Raw genomic sequence first — 18618 nt, 5'->3', positions numbered from 1 at the left:
TTGTGAAGCGGTCGCCACCACAATCGTATCTTCTCTCCGCCGCCGCTCGTTTCCGTTGAATACAATGACGTCGACGGTTCGTGTGTGTCCCATCTGTGTGTGTCGACTTGTTGACGGGTAGAAGATCAAGAGGAGCCTTCGCCACCACCATGGGGTGGTGGCTGTCATCGTAAAATCACCACCGATGTCGCCTCTCTGTGGTTCTGCCGTCGTCAAACGCCACCAGAAGGGTGGATGTGTTCCTGTTCTGAGAAAAACAAATGTGTAGGTGGGTTTCCTGTTTTAGTGTGTGTTGTGTGTGGTTTGTTTGGCCGTAAAAATCGATAAAAAAGGCCACCACCACCACCGTGAGGTGGTGGTTGCCACCATCTACCACCGCCGGCCACCACAAGTGTAGTTGTGTGTGTCTAACTTAGTGTGTGTATGTTATTGGGATTTTTCTTTGTATGTTGTAATATCTAATTGAATAATAAAAAAAAAAACTCAAAACCACCACCGTGAGGTGGTGGCTACCGCCTCTGGCCGCCACCAACCGCCATGTTGGGTTGCAGTGGGCTTTTGCTTGCCTGTATTTGCTTTTTGGATTCTTGGACAAAAATGGACTAGAAACTCTAACCACCACCGTGAGGTGGCCGCCGACATCGTGAGCCGCCGTTGACCACCACTTCCCGAGGTGGTAATGGGTGGTGTCCGACTAGCGAAACCCTAATAGGCCTAGTGAAACCCTAATGGGCCTAATGAACCCTAATTGATCAAAAGACCTAGCTATTGGGCCTATTGGGCTATGATTTCGTTGGAAACCTTAATTAGGGTTTAATAAACCCTAATATTAGACATATGGGTTTTGGTCTGTCGGGACTTGCATTTTGGATGACTGGATTAGGGTTTTGTATTAAGCACGACCACACTACATGAATGACACAATAGATTGATGGACTTAATGGATTAAGTCCTCAATGGGTTAAGTGAGAAACACTTAACCCCAATCGTTATTTTATGTGAAAACCCTAATTTCACTTGGGCTTTGTGTTGGGCCTTTCTATTGGGCTTTGGTGTTTGGGCCAATAATGAGCCATCCAAGAACAATCATATGGAGTAGGAATATATGAATGGGCTTTAGGGTAAGGCCCATATGAGGGCTTCGGCCCAATTTTGAAAATTGGGCCATAATTGGGCCTTCATGATTATGAGATATTGGGCCATTAGAAATGCCAAATGTTTGGATTGGACTAAATGGTTGGGCCTTAGAATAAGACCATATAAAGGTTTGGCCTAAATTTGGAAAATTGGTCCATATGTTGGGCCTTGATTCAAAATTTAACTTTTATGCCTTTGGGTTGGGCCTTGAGTTGAATCAAGCTAAGATAGGGGTAAAGCAGTCTTTACCTCAAGCATGGACTTATGATTTTTGTGTTGGAACCCAATTATGAATTGGGTGTTGTTTTGATATTGATAGTTCCGGAAGCTGTCATCCAGCAGCTAGAGTTTTATCTGCGAGACTTTAGCAAAGTGAGGTGAGTTACCTTCCAGTAGAAGTGAGTCTAAGGCCACAATGCCGGCCCACTAGTAGAGTTGTTTGATAGATGATTGTCTTTGTGATAATCATCTAGGTTTGCTACTACCTGATATGTTTATGTGCTAGCATGATATGATGTTATGTGATAGTAGGTAGTAGGGGGAATAGTCCCCGAGAACAGTCGTAAGGACCAAAGGGTAAGTCGGGCACCCCAGATATGCCTGTCAATATGTTTTTGTTATTTTGTTATATGGTAGTGGTAGGGGTGAAATAGTCCACGTAGCTGGTTCAGATAGACCGGAGCGTAGATCAAGCACCCTAGAATTGCTTGACATGTTTAGGTTAGGCACCCCAGAATTGGATGGAAGGGTAGGTCACGCACCCCAATATTGCTTGACATGGGTTGGTCGGGCACCCAAAAATTTCCTGGCAGGGTAGGTCGGGCACTCTATAATTGCCTGATAGTATGTTTGTTATATGGTATGTTGTATGATTGGGGAACTCACTTGTTACACCCCAAAACCGGAACGGCGGAAACGTTCGGGGGTGGAGGACGTCATATTTAGTATCACTAGACATGCATCATAGTAATCAAAGTAATGGACAACCATTTCATTAGAAAGAAAGTGTTTACAAAGTGTGTGTTAAAAAAAATAGAATACATAAGCAAATAACACAACAATACTTGAACTATATTGCTCCATCTTCTGAATTCCCAGTGCGAGTTATCTGTCTACTAGTTTCCAGAGAATACAAGTTATTTTGAAAGATTTGATCAGCAATTAAGCTGGTGAGTTCATAAGATTTTAGTGATGTAAGTAAGTTGTAGAAAGCTTAGTAAGTTGTAGTAAATTGTAAGTTTTGTTTAGAAAAGCTCGCATGTTCCTCCAGAAAATCCTATATTTCCTATTTTGATGAAAGATAAGTAAAAATGACTCTACAATCCTTTCTATGAGTACTAAATGGATACAATTATATAGAATTCAGAGTAAACAAACAATCGATTGTGTGTATCTACCCTAAGCCCACAACCAAACAATACCCCTTATAGTTTACAAGTGTATAGTATGTCTCTCTGATGTATTGTATCTACCTCCCTGTTTCTCTCTATAGTATGATCTAGTATCTAGTATGAACAGAACCTCTAAACTATACCCATTATAGTTTACAAGTATTCTACTTGAACTGTTATTGAAAAGACTTATTTTACTACTAAGTTATGCTTGTACTTTAAAAACGGAGTTTTGTTAAACTATAAAGCAACATAACTCTAAAAGCGTTTTTGAAATCTTTTGATCACTTATAAAAGACATAAGCATTCTCTTCAACTTGTATCCCCCCTAAAAGCATTTAAAACAGATAAAAGATTCATTACAGGGTATGAACTCACCTGATGTGGGTGATTCAAACGAATCTGCGCGTAAGGATAAGAAGTTCCATGAATGAAGTCTCGAGTCACGAACGAGTCCTAAATAACATATAATGGCATATATTGGCATGAATTTAGTGTTTAAAAGCAACTAAATGTAAAGAAACACCTCAAGGGACTAGGAAACACTTTGTCCAAGTGTTGGAATCACATGTGATTCATCAAAGGAAAATGGAATGGCACTATATTGAGTTTACGACCATGGGTTCACGGTCATAGAGTTTATGGTCCTAGAGGTTTATTGTCTATTGTGTTTACAGTCAAGGAGTTTACAACCGTAAACTCCTGGAAAATCATGCAAAACGGTTGTTTCTTGGTGCATATTCAGAGTTTCTAAGGTATATGGAAGGATACTTACAATTTGGAAGCTTGAAGAGGAGTTCACGGCCCAAGAACCACTCTGTGTTCTTGGTGATCTTGAAGATCAAACCCAAAATCGAAGTTAGTGGATGAAATCAAAGGGTGAATCAAGAAGAAAAGATGTATGAACTCACAAAAGGAAGGAATCACTTACATTTTTGAAGTTTGGAAGCAAAAACTTTATGATCCTTGCGAGAGAATCCTATTTTTCTAGGCTTGCATTGGTAAAAGTGAAGAAAAATGGCCAAGGTCCATATATATAGGAGGGAGTTTACGGTCAGCCTAACCGTAACTCATGGACTCTGACCGTAAACTCCTTTTGAGGAGGTTTACGGTTTGCTAGATGGTTTGGAACGTTAACTGACAAATCCAAACACGGATTCCTTTGATGCATTAGTCTCAGAATACTCAAAATAGACCCTAAACAGTGCTAAAAGATAGCAACACGAGTCTAAGTTTGATATATTTGAATGTTCAAACAAGCTAGAAATTTCGGGTTGTCACATCATCCCCCCGTTAGGTGGAATTTCGTCCCGAAATTAGCTTTCTTACAGTACTACTAGGGTTGCGCTCCACTGATTTGCAGAATCCCCACTCGTAGACCTGGAAACTTTGCCCTAGTGTTCATGATAGGATTCGTACTTTGGTCCATCTATCATTACCTCGTGTATACAAGTCGTATACAATTAAAATTAGTTTGACGGTCGAATGTGCGACTTCGCCCCAGGTCCACAACCAAACAAGGAATAGGAGATAGGGAGGAAGCACACATACTAAATCTGCGTAATCATAATTATATACCACCGTTGCGTATACACTAAATAGTAATAGGTGGGTTGTATTCGTCCTTAGCCTCTATGCTCAAACTTGATCTGCTGTACGAGTGGTATTTCGGGAAGGTCTATGGAACATATGGCAGCAAGGCTTCGGAGGACAAAGTACCCTTCGCGCGAGTACTTCGGGGTTTAGAATATGAAAGACAAAACTAAGGTTTAGGTCGAACTGTCAATACGAATGACGAAGATTTCGCGAACTTGACGGTCAAGGCGTTGGGAACATATAAACTTAGTATAGTGAGGACTACGCCAACTCATGACGAATGATAGAAACGGACTATATACTGAACAAAGTTTTGGCCGATTTGAAAGAAACGTCTGTTATACGATGATGTACTCCTAGTGTGTTCGAAAATGTACTCTTTGTAAATGTTCTAGTTCTTTCTATTTTCCCTTCGATGTTAACACTCCTACGTATCGTACCACTATTTTTTAGTACATACAATGAAAGTGCTTTGATAACTAGTGTTGATACTTTATATTATGATCCTCCTCGGTACCACTACGATCGCCTGTCATATACAAGTTATGAATAATTAAGATGAATAAGACAATCGAATGAGTAACTCTGCCTCAAATCCAAAACCAAACAAGTAACAGGAATTAAGGCGGAATCACTCATTCTAAGTCTGCAACATCCTAGTTAGGCACAACCCTGATGTATATGTTAAGCCATCATAGCTTCTCTAAACGGATCTTTTAGTTGACTTGAATATTGTGATCTATTTCAATATGTGAGTTATCATAATTACTTTTTAAGTGTTTTACCTAAGTTTTAATCTTATATAAAATATAAATTAATTTTTAAAGTAATTACTATTTTGAAAACGTACCACTACTCGTTGACGACTCTGGCGTTGATTCTCCTACGGTGATCATTAGAATGTGTCAATCTGCTTCTGAGTTCTTTGTTATTGGGCAGTCCCTCTGGTAGTGTCCATTCTCACCACAGGCATAGTAGGCTTGGTTTTCTTCAACTCCGGGGACTTTGGAGATCGGTTGAGTCGGTGCCCTGTAGAAACGGACTGTGTGTCCCTTTCTGTGGCAGTTCAGACACTGCATTTCCTGGCATACTCCAGTGTGGTGGTAGTTGCACTTTCCACACTTCAGGAAAGTTCCAGCATATCGACTGGCAGGTGCTGGAGTAGTAGGTGTCGTAGCGGCGTACATTGTACTCTCTTGTAGCTCTTGTGGGGGTTCATGTGTTGTTCGCTTTTTCTTCATCTTGTTCCCTGACATCTGATTATAGTCCTTTCCCTTTGATGGCTCAGGAATGAGGACTTATACACCATGGCGGACTCCATTGTCAGTGATTTGCTGGGCCAGGCGTTTGGCGCTATCGAATGTGGTTGGATTAGAAGACAACACATCTCCTTGGGTCAGAGCGGTCAGACCCCAGATGTATCTTTGTATCTTCTTCCTCTCCGGGGCAACGATCCTGGCGCATAGCGTTGCTAAGTCGCTAAATCTGTCAATGTAGGCCACTATGTTTGAGCCGACCATCGTGAGCTCCCATAGTTCTTGTTCCAGCTTCTAAACATCGCCCCTCGGGCAATATTCTTCCAGCATCATCTCTTTTAGGTTCTCCCAACCTATTGAGTTAGCCACTAATAGGGCCAGTGACTTAACATGTCTATTCCACCAGGTCAGGGCTTTGTTGGAGAAGGTGCAGGCAGCAAACTTCACTTTGCTCCCTTCTAGGCACGAACAGATTTCGAAGACCGAATTTGTTTTCTCGAACCATCGCATCAGAGCGATGACTCCACCATTTCCATTAAAGGAATTGGGTTTGCAGTTCATGAAGTCCTTATACAAACACTCCCTTGGGTGTCTGTGAGTAGCTCCGGGGTTGGCTAAGTGGGTACCACTACTAGATCCGAAGGTACCACTTTCACCGAAATGAGCTAGAGTAGTTAACACTTTGGAGGATATCGCTGCTTGGAGAGCACCAGTATCGAATTATGGCAGAGGTAGTGGTGGTTGAATTGGAGTTATCAGAGTAGTGTGTCTGTTTGATCTGCGAAGAGGCGTCTTTGGTAAAAGAATACAAAGATGAGACGTGAATAAGTCTATAGCAATGGATAAAAGCCGAAAGCTGAAAGACAAGGTTATCCTAGTTCTAAAGGTATCGAGTCCTGACTTCTATATAGTTCTGGAAACAATTCGTAAAAGAGTCTGTACCTAATAAACTTTATGAATTTGGAATGGCTTTCCTCGAATGAATATTTGTTACTTGAATAACTGTTACCAGTTGCATGTAAGAAAATAATCCTAACACATAATGTGAGCAGTGTTTCCACTAACTCATTAAGTTAACCAAGATTATTATTTATTAGTGCGACGCATATGACGTTTTGGTTACTTCGGCTGATCCCTCCTTGAAAACTTCTCTTGAACTTACTCTTGTTCCCCCTTGACTTTTTTGTTGACTACTATGAGGAAGTGGTTACATCTATATGGGTTTGTCGTGCGAGAATGGCTGTAACTAAAGAATCTATGAGATTTAGGGTAACTTTGTGGGGGTGATCCTTATAGATTCCTCCTATAATTGTACAATGTATACAAGTTGTATATAATTCAAGATGAAATAGGCCTTCAAATAAGTGATCCTACTCCAAAACCACAACCAAACAAGTAACCGGTAGTGAGGCGTAGATCATAAATTCTAAGTCTATAAAATCTCAATTATATAAAACCTTGGGAGTATACATTTCATGATTAGAGACATATATGTAAGAGTCTTTTAAGTTATCACATAAGTTATTTATATAGTGCCTAAAATACTCCTATAGCATTTTAATGTAATGTACTTTGTCTAGAATTCTCTTGACTGGTGTTAGGTAAGTTTTAAGACTGTTGCAACACCACATCACTCCTAAACACATGTTGGTAACATCCCGAATGAATATAGTTGATCAGGCTATATTGATCCTAGCTATAATTACATAACTGTCCAAGTTTGACCATAGTATTCAACCTTTAAATACTTTTCTTCTATTTTTCTTCTGATACTTGTTCTAGTATGTATACATGTATAAGCAAGTAGGTATATTTTTATAACTTACTATTATATTCTTAAAATATATTATTATCTAGAGCACTTAAGCCCCATTGTATTTATAGTTGTATATCTTTTATCGGTTGATATACTTAGTTCACTATAAACAATTCTCTGATACCAATCTGTCACACACCAAAACCGGAATGGAAGAAACGTTCGGGGGTAGAGGACGTCATATTTAGTATCACAAGACATGCATCATAATAATCAAGGTAATAGACAATCATTTCATTAGAAAGAAAGTGTTTACAATGTGTGTGTTCACGAAACATAGAATACATAAGAAAATAACAAAACAAGACTTGAAACTATAATGCTCCATCTTCTGAATTCCCAGTGCAAGTTACATGTCTACTAGTTTCCTGAGAATACAAGTTATTTTGAACGAGTTGATCAGCAATTTAGCTGGTGAGTTCATAAGATTTTAATGATGTGAGTAAGTTGTAGTAAATTGTAAGTTTTATTTAGAAAAGTACGCCTGTTCTTCCAGAAAATCCTATATTTCCTACTTTGATGAAAGATAAGTAAAAATGACTCTACAATCCTTACTATGAGTACTAAATGGATACAAGTTATATAGAACTCAGAGTAAACAAACAATCGATTGTGTGTATCTTCCCTAAGCCCACAACCAAACAAGGAATAGGGAATGAAGTGGAAGGCACACATCCCATTGTTTGTTAGATCGTCGTTGTATATAACCCTGGCGTAATCACTTGGTACTCACTGAGTTAATTGTAATAGTTCCTTTATATTTGATGAAAAGATTCTTTAAGAAAACCGTTATTTCTTATATCGAGTAGATAGTTAATTGTTTGAATCTGCCATACGCCTATAACCAAACAAGGAACAGGAAGTAAGGCAGAAAGCACACATCCAACTACCTATCGGGTATTAATTATATATAACCATGATGTATAAACTAACGTATTTGTGACAACCCGATATTTCAAATCTTTGTAATGACCTAAAAAGTCAAGTATTGTAACCACTTTTGAGTTAATAAAATTAACTTTGATAAAAAAAAATGTCCAAAAAGTTCTATTTAAATTCCCTCTATGTTTAAATGTCATTAAACCATGATCATATGTAAAAAGAACGCCCAAATCCGACTTCGTATATTGAAGTTAAGATTTTCCAAGTTCGGCTTAGCAACAGACAGCTAAAAACTCGAATCGGAGATCGAGCCACTTTTGGCCGGAATGACCTAAACGAGAATCGATGGTCTCGACAATGGTATTTCAGCGGTTAAAAGACTGGCAAAAACCGACGTCAGATAAAGAAGTTATGAATTTTTAAAGAAAATTCCTTAATCACGTCATTTTATAATTAAATAATAAAAATAATTTCGGAATTTGCCAACAGAGTCTAAACGAAAGTTGTAGAGCGTAGTCTCACCTTCGCGTGGATATAAAGACCATCAAAAACGGAGTTCGTATGAAGGAGATATGATTTTTTGAAGTTTATTAAATAATTTATATATATATATATATATATATATATATATATATATATATATATATATATATATATATATATATATATATATATTTAAATCAAAAATTCGGTAATATCCGAAAAAGGAGTCAGCATCCTCATCCGAGTTACGCGTTGCGTAACCCCGTACGCCCCGCGTACCCGAAGGCCTTGGTCTCGGTCCGTCCACATCCCCCCTATGCGAAGCTACCGACCCGCTCCATCCGACCCGCCCCATCCGACCCGTCCCATCCGATCCTTCCCATCCGAAGCCGAGGCAGTCGAGGACTCACTCATGCATGACGTACGCGTACGCGCTGCGTACGAGTGTACGCCCCGCGTACCGAGGCTTCTCAGACCCCCTATAAATAAAAATGCGAGGGTTCCCGGAAATTCACCCCATTTCTCTCCTTTCTCTCACGATCTTGCCTCGTTTTCCGTGCCCGTTCAAACCCGAAGCTCTGGTCTTTTTGCTCAAGTCCCGAGGGTCGATTTTACTCCCGAGATTCCCGAGAATCCCAAGAAAAATCCGTTTCTCAAGACGAAACTCTGCCCGGTTTTCCATCTCGCTATCTTCAAACTTTCAAGTGAGTTCATACCCCTTAATTAACCTTTTTAAGATATTCTAAAGGCTTTTATATGCTTTCAAGGGGGGAATACAAGTAAAACACACGAGTATTATCGTGTGTTACATAAAGAATTATTTTCTTTGCTTTTATATATCCAAATCACATATGATTTATAAACTTTATAGGAAACTTTCGTATATAAAATATGTTACAATAAAATTCTATCTTTTGAAATATAAATTGTTGTAATGCATGTATAAACTAAACATTTTCTTAGATTTTATGTATACTTGTCTATCTTAGGCTCTACAAAAATCTATACTTTCATAACAAGTGATTCCTTTTCTAGGTATTTCCAAACAAAAGAGACACACTTTTAGAAAACTATAATAGGTATAGTTTTACGAGGATATTACTAACTTTCACATACTAGAAACATGATTTTCAAGAAATCACTTTCATATACAAGAACAAACGAACATTTTAACACGTAAATCTGTTTTTATACCATGGTTTTGTGAGACATAAACTTCACGTACGTTCGAGTACACATTTCAAGTCCTGTATTATATACCAGAATCCCTTGGAGGGGGAGCATGGTGTTTGTGTATAGATCTATACGGGCTTGACAACCCGCGCCCTGACTGTTAGCTACAGTCCACCGTTTTGGGTAACAAACGTCATAACATTCCAACGCCTGAAGAATGTTGTGTATAGGCATTCTGAGTCAATAGTATGGTTATAAAACTCACATGGGTTATTAAAAATGCATTGATTTACAAGGTTTTCAAACACATTTGGTTATTTCACACTTACATACATTTCAGAAAACAAACATTGGTCTTGAGAGAAGGCTACTTTTATACTAGTAGAAAATATAGGATTTTCTAAATACAAACAAACAAGGACAAAACATTTCATTTCATACAAACATTGTTATTTAAATACTTATGAAACTCACCAGCTTAAATGCTGATCTACTCTTTCAAAATTACTTGTATGTCCCAGGGAATCAGTAATTTCAGGTATCATTATGCTTTTGATGAAGGGATGCTGCGGCGCCAGTTTAATCTCATGTTTTGACATCATATTGTAATTGGTTTTGAACATGTAACTTTTGACAAATGTAAACTTTCAATTATATATGTGATGGTTGTAATGCTTTCTTTACTATGTATTCATTTGTTACGTTACCACATGAAGTCATCCACCCCCGAACGTTTCCGCCGTTCAGGTTTGGGGGTGCGACAGATTGGTATCAGAGCAATGTTTATAGTGAACTAAGTATATCGAACCACATAAGATATACAAACTATAAATGCTTAAGGGACTAACACTCTCTGACAAATCATTTTTTTTTTCTTTTTACGCTTAAGCAGCAATACGTTTAACTTAAATTGATAGTTCATTTAAGTACAATTACATGCATACAAGAAATTATTTTCATGATATCTAACTATACAACAAGTATCTAGACACGTTTACACTACGATTAAGCCTCGATATATGTAATCAGATTTTGGACAAATATAGCGTGATCAAGTATATTTGCCCGAGATTGGACCAACGTATATCGAGGAAGGATCGTAGTAAGCAACAAGTCAAAACTTACCAAACGTTACTAGAATCAAACATAAGAATTTAAATACTATAGGAGTATTTGGTACCTAAACTAGTTTAACTTACATGTTTTGCAAGTTTCAACTTTATTCAACTCCTATAACCCTATTTCTCGTACAGTCAAATGGCTGGATTTCACCACCCTGGCGACCCCTACTTTCCCAACCAAGGCAACGGAGGATGGATCGAAGATGGTCCCAAAGAGGACGAGGAACCCATAGAATTAGATGATGACTTCGGTACCGACTCAAAACCGGAAATGATCGATCCACCACCCGTTCAACCTCCCGTCTTCGTAAGGAACTTTCAAGGACCGACTCCCGTCTGGAGAAGTCACCTCCATCATTGGAGCCAACAACAGAACTTACGCCCTCCCTACGGCATGTGTTGGGACTTCTATGATGTCCGCGGCGGAGGTTCGGCTGATCGGGCACTCTCGGTAATGGTGGGTAAGTTAGCCAATCAGTCCTATCAGTCTGGAGTTCAAGCTAGCCGACTCCGGGATGTCAACGTGGAAGTGCAGGTTCACACTTCTGACATCCGTAGGCTGGACAAGATACAAGACAATGCTCAACTCCAAACCGAGGCATTCCAAGCGCAAATGATTGCAGCCCTCACTGAACTAAGGGAACAACAAGCCGCTTTTGATAGGCGTCTAATGGAGTCAAAGCAATCAGATGCAGAGTCAAGCTCCAAGCGCAACCTACGTCGCAAGTAGTGCTTGTCAAAGACTCAAATTTTGTTATAGCTTAGGACCTCGGCTAAAAGTCTTTAAATTTCTCGAACTTTGTAATCGGAGACCCTTATAGGGGTCAAATTTTCATGATCGTTGTATCAACTTTTATATCAATATAAGTGACATTATTATTACTACGTTGAGTATTTCGTTCAGACCTTGAAAAGTCTTTGAGAAACCAAATACTTGTTTCATACTTTCAGTCTTACAAATAACTTTCATTCTTCTATTTTAAGACTCAGACTAGCATCTGTCGTTGAACTATAGCAGTTTAGTTCATGAGACACATTAATTCTCTATTCTATGGAATTCTTATCCTTACCTTTTCAACCTATAGTTGAAGGATGCCTCCGCGTAGGAATCCAAGGCGAAACAATGGTGGGGAAGCACCTATACCACCACCACCTCCACCACCCCAATTTGATGTTGTTATGTTCCAAGCAGCAGTCACCGCAGCGGTAGCAGCTGCCATGTCACAGATCAATAACTCGAGTACTAATGGCTCGGGATCTGGCACACACCCATCCAACCATGGCGAGAGTCATGGACCACCCCGAGAATGCACCTATAAGGACTTTACTAATGCCAAGCCCTGGATGTTTTATGGATCTGGTGGTGTGTTAGCCCTGAGACAGTGGATTGAAAGGACAGAGTCAGTCTTTGAAATCTGCTCCTGTCCCGAGCACAACAAAGTCAAATTTGCAACTTTCACCCTTATTGATAGAGCTTTAACTTGGTGGAATGGCCACGTTAAAGTACTTACCCTGATTGTGGCAAACTCCATAAGTTAGGAGAGCCTAAAAGCCATGATGATGAGAGAATACTGCCCACGGGGAGAGATTCAAAAGCTCGAACACGAACTGTGGACTCTCGGAATGGTTGGTACCGACATCGCAACTTATACCAACAGATTCTGCGATCTGGCAATCCTTTGCCCAGATATGATTGCTCCCGAGAGCAAGAAAATAGAAAGGTACATCTGGGGACTGACGCCCCAAATACGATCAAGCGTGTTAGCTTCCAAACCTGACACCTTCGAAAGTGCTAAGGAACTGGCACAATCTCTGATTGACTACGAAGGTCATCAAAACTCAACTGTTTCTGCACCAGAACCACAGAAAGGGAACAACAACAACAACAACAACAACAACAACAGGAAGAGAGTATGGAATAAAGGGGAGGGTGGGTCTTCCCAAGAATCCGCAAAGAAACAACTGGTTTCAGTGAATGCTGCCACTGTACCTACTACAGTCCCTACAAATCCCTACCCCACAAAGCCTTATGTAGGTAACCTTCCAAAGTGCACCAAATGCACTTACCACCACCATGGACCTTGTCGGGAAAGGCAGTGCGCCAAATGCAACAGAAAGGGACACACAACCCGTTTCTGTAAGGACCCCGCAAAGCCGATCACTCAAGTTCCCAGTGCGGGTGTAGGCCAGACTTGCTACGGTTGTGGCGAGGTGGGCCACTTCAGGAGGAACTGCCCTAAGGCAGCAGGCACCGGCGGTGTGGGACGAGTTTTGGCGATAGGCCACGACGAAGCTGTAGCTGACCCAACTGTAGTTGCTGGTACGTTCCTTCTCGATAATTCATATGCATGCATATTATTCGATAGTGGAGCGGAGAGAAGCTTCGTGAGTCAAAACTTTATTCATTTACTTAAACCTAAACCTAGCAAGTTAGAAAAATCATTCACTGTAGAGATGGCCAATGGAAAAACCGAAAACACTAACTGCATATACATGGGCTGTACGTTAACTTTAGACGGCCATTCTTTTCCCATCAATCTCATGCCAATCCAAATTAAAAGTTTCGACGTCATATTCGGCATGGATTGGTTGAGTCTTCTTCGCGTCGACATCATGTGCATTGAGAAAGCAGTCCGTCTTAATCTCCCTAACAACGAAACATTAGTTATCTACGGTGACAAATCAAGTACAAACCTTCCCATCATTTCGTGCATCCAAGCTCGAAAGTGCTTGCGGAAGGATTGTCGAGCATTCCTAGCGCACATCGTTGATACAAGTCAAGAACTGAAGGACATCAAGAACATTTTGGTAGTACACGAATTTCCCGATATCTTTCCAGAAGAACTACCAGGATTACCACCACAACGCCAAGTCGAATTCAGAATCGACTTAGTTCCAGGGGCTACCCCAGTAGCGAAGTCACCTTATCGTCTCGCACCAGCATAGATGCAGGAACTTTCCAGTCAACTTAATGAACTCCTTCAAAAAGGATTCATAAGACCAAGTTTCTCACCTTGGGGAGCACCGGTCCTGTTTGTAAAGAAGAAAGAGGGATCGTTCCGTATGTTCATCGATTACAGAGAGCTGAACAAACTTACCATCAAGAACCGTTATCCTCTGCCCCGTATTGACGACCTATTCGATCAACTTCAGGGAGCAAACTACTTCTCAAAGATAGATCTGCGATCCGGATATCATCAATTACGAGTTCTAGAGGGGGATATTCCAAAGACAGCTTTCCGAACTCGTTATGGACACTACGAATTTGTAGTGATGCCGTTCAGATTAACCAATGCACCAGCAGTATTTATGGACCTAATGAGTAGGGTATGCCGTCCTTACATGGATCAGTTCGTCATCGTCTTTATCGATGATATACTTGTCTACTCCCGAAGTGAGGAAGAGCATAGTCAGCACCTACGAAAAGTCCTAGAAACACTACGAACCGAGAAACTCTATGCGAAGTTCTCTAAATGCGAATTTTGGATTCGAAGAGTCAAATTTTTAGGCCACGTTGTTAGCGAGAAAGGTATACACGTGGACCCCTCCAAAATTAAGGCCATTGAGAACTGGTCGGCACCAAAGACACCTACAGAAATTCGTCAATTTCTAGGTCTTGCTGGCTACTATCGCAGATTCATAAAGAACTTCTCTAGCATTGCAAAACCTCTTACTACATTAACCCAGAAAGGCGTGGCCTTTGGCTGGGAAGCGAAACAAGAGAAGGCATTCCAGACGCTAAAACAGGCCTTGTGCACCGCACCGATACTATCCCTCCCCGAAGGGATAGAAGACTTCGTAGTGTATTGCGATGCGTCAAATAAAGGACTAGGTTGTGTTCTTATGCAGAGAGGGAAGGTTATTGCTTATGCCTCCCGACAGCTTAAGACACACGAAGTGAACTATACGACACACGATCTTGAGTTAGGAGCAGTGGTATTTGCTCTGAAGATCTGGAGACACTACTTATACGGAACAAAGAGTACTATTTTCACCGATCACAAGAGCCTTCAACACATTTTCGATCAGAAGGAACTCAACATGCGACAACGACGATGGGTTGAGTTACTAAATGACTACGAATGCGAAATTTGTTATCATCCTGGCAAGGCCAACGTGGTAGCTGACGCCCTCAGTCGAAAGGAATACACTGGTCGGAGGGTCAAATCTCTGACTATGACTATCCATTCCCACTTATCCATACAAATTAGGGCGGCACAAATGGAAGCTTTGCAACCTGAAAATGTGGCAGGTGAATCTCTGCGAGGAATGGAAAAGAATCTAGAAGTCAAGGGTGACGGAGCCTACTATCTCATGGACCGAATCTGGACCCCGAATCATGGTGGTATTAGAAACATAGTCATGACCGAAGCACACAACTCAAGATATTCCGTTCACCCAGGTTCGGATAAAATGTATCTGGATCTTAAGAAACTGTACTGGTGGCCTAACATGAAAGCAGAAATTGCTACCTTCGTAAGTAAATGCCTTACTTGCGCTAAGGTTAAGGTCGAGTATCAGAAACCATCACGATTACTACAACAACCGGAGATACCAGAATGGAAATGGGAGCAGATTACTATGGACTTCATAACCAAGTTACCCAAGACGACGGGTGGACTCGATACCATATGGGTCATCGTCGACAGATTGACCAAATCTGTGCATTTCCTACCCATCAAGGAGACTGACAAAATGGAAAAGCTTACAAGAACTTACTTAAGGGAAGTAGTGCGACTGCATGGTGTTCCGATATCCATTATCTCCGATAGAGATAGTAGATTCACTTCAAGATTCTGGCAGTCACTACAAAGTTCCCTGGGGAGTAGGCTAGACATGAGTACAGCCTACCACCCACAAACAGACGGGCAAAGTGGGAGAACGATACAAACTTTAGAAGATATGCTGAGAGCCTGTGTGATTGACTTTGGAAAGGCATGGGATATCCATTTACCCCTTGTAGAATTTTCATACAACAATAGTTATCATACAAGCATAAAGGCTGCTCCGTTTGAAGCCCTCTATGGTCGAAAGTGCAGATCCCCTCTATGTTGGACTGAAGTTGGCGATACCCAGTTAGCTAGAGGAAGAGTTCTTGAAAGCAATCTCACCGGTCCGGAAATCATACGAGAAACGACAGAGAAGATCGTTCAGATTCATGAGCGATTGAAAGCCTCTAGAGACCGACAAAAAAGCTACGCTGACCAAAGGAGGAAACCTTTGGAATTCCAGGTAGGAGACCACGTTTTATTAAAGGTCTCACCGTGGAAGGGTTTAATACGATTTGGAAAGCGTTGGAAACTAAATCCAAGATACATAGGGCCTTTCGAGATTCTTGCCAGAATCGGCCCTGTGGCTTACAAGCTTAACCTACCGCATGAACTTGGTAACATACATCCAACCTTCCACGTCTCAAACTTGAAAAGTGTCTGTCCGATGAGACTCTTGTTATTCCACTCGACGAGATCGAGATCAACGAGAGCCTCAACTTTGTGGAAGAACCAGTAGAAATCATGGACTGAGAGGTCAAACAAACAAAACAAAGTCGCATACCCATCATGAAGGTTCGCTGGAACGCCAAGCGGGGACCTGAATTCACATGGGAACGCGAAGATCAGATGAAACAAAAGTACCCTCATCTCTTTCATGTTCACTAGCATCTTTACTATTTTAAATTTCGGGACGAAATTCCCTCTAACGGGGGGATGATGTGACAACCCGATATTTCAAATCTTTGTAATGACCTAAAAAGTCAAGTATTGTAACCACTTGTGAGTTAATAAAATTAACTTTGATAAAAAAAAATTTCCAAAAAGTTCTATTCAAATTCCCTCTATGTTTAAATGTCATTAAACCATGATCATACGTAAAAAGAACGCCTAAATCCGACTTCGTATATTGAATTTAAGATTTTTCCAAGTTTGGCTTAGCAACAGACAGCTAAAAACTCGAATCAGAGATCAAGCGACTTTTGGCCGGAATGACCTAAACGAGAATCGAAGGTCTCGACAATGGTATTCCCGCGGTGAAAAGTCTGGCAATAACCGACGTCAGATAAAGAACTTATGAATTTTTAAAGAAAATTCCTTAATCACGTCATTTTATAATTAAATAATAAAAATAATTTCGGAATTTGCCAACGGAGTCTAAACAAAAGTTGTAGAGCGTAGTCTCACCTTCGTGTGGATATAAAGACCATCAAAAACGGAGTTCGTATGAAGGAGATATGATTTTTTGAATTTTATTAAATAATTTATATATATATTTAAATCAAAAATCCGGTAATATCCGAAGAAGGAGTCAGCATCCTCATCCGAGTTACGCGTTGCGTAACCCCGTACGCCCCGCGTACCCGAAGGCCTTGGTCTCAGTCCGTCCACGTCGCTCCTATGCGAAGTTACCAACCCGCTCCATCCGACCCGCCCCATCCGACCCGTCCCATCCGATCCGTCCCATCCGAAGCCGAAGCAGTCGAGGACTCGCTCATGCATGACGTACGCGTACGCGCTGCGTACGAGCGTACGCCCCGCGTACTAAGGATTCTCATACCCCCTATACATAGAAATGCGTGGGTTCCCGGAAATTCACCCCATTTCTCTCCTTTCTCTCACGATCTTGCCTCGTTTTCCGTGCCCGTTCAAAACCGAAGCTCTGGTCTTTTTGCTCAAGTCCCGAGGGTCGATTTTACTCCCGAGATTCCCAAGAATCCCGAGAAAAATCCGTTTCTCAAGACGAAACTCTACCCGATTTTCCATCTCGCTATCTTCAAACTTTCAAGTGAGTTCATACCCCTTAATTAACCTTTTTAAGATATTCTAAAGGCTTTTATATGCTTTCAAGGGGGGGGATACAAGTAAAACACACGAGTATTATCGTGTGTTACATAAAGAATTATTTTCTATGCTTTTATATATCCAAATCACATATGATTTATAAACTTTATAGGAAACTTTCGTCTATAAAATATGTTACAATAGAATTCTATCTTTTGAAATATAAATTGTTGTAATGCATGTATAAACTAAACATTTTCTTATATTTTATGTATACTTGTCTATCTTAGGCTCTACAAAAATCTATACTTTCATAACAAGTGATTCCTTTTCTAGGTATTTCCAAACAAAAGAAACACACTTTTAGAAAACTATAATAGGTATAGTTTTACGAGGATATTACTAACTTTCACATACTAGAAACATGATTTTCAAGAAATCACTTTCATATACAATAACAAACGAACATTTTTACACGTAAATCTGTTTTTATACCACGGTTTTGTGAGACATAAACTTCACGTACGTTCGAGTACACATTTCAAGTCCTATATTATATACCAGAATCCCTTGGAGGGGGAGCATGGTGTTTGTGTATAGATCTATACGGGCTTGACAACCCGCGCCCTGACTGTTAGCTACAGTCCACCGTTTGGGGTAACAAACGTCATAACATTCCAACGCCTGAAGAACGTTGTGTATAGGCATTCCGAGTCAATAGTATGGTTATAAAACTCACATGGGGTATTAAAAATGCATTGATTTACAAGGTTTTCAAACACATTTGGTTATTTCACACTTACATACATTTCAGAAAACAAACATTGGTCTTGAGAGAAGGCTACTTTTATACTAGTAGAAAATATAGGATTTTCTAAATACAAACAAACAAGGACAAAACATTTCATTTCATACAAACATTTTCATTTAAATACTTATGAAACTCACCAGCTTAAATGCTGATCTACTCTTTCAAAATTACTTGTATGT

This window comes from Lactuca serriola, chromosome 8 (genome assembly GCF_051521515.1).
Source record: "Lactuca serriola cultivar US96UC23 chromosome 8, Lser_US96UC23_V15, whole genome shotgun sequence".
Lineage (NCBI taxonomy): Eukaryota > Viridiplantae > Streptophyta > Magnoliopsida > Asterales > Asteraceae > Lactuca > Lactuca serriola.
Note: the sequence above shows the minus strand (reverse complement) of the source record.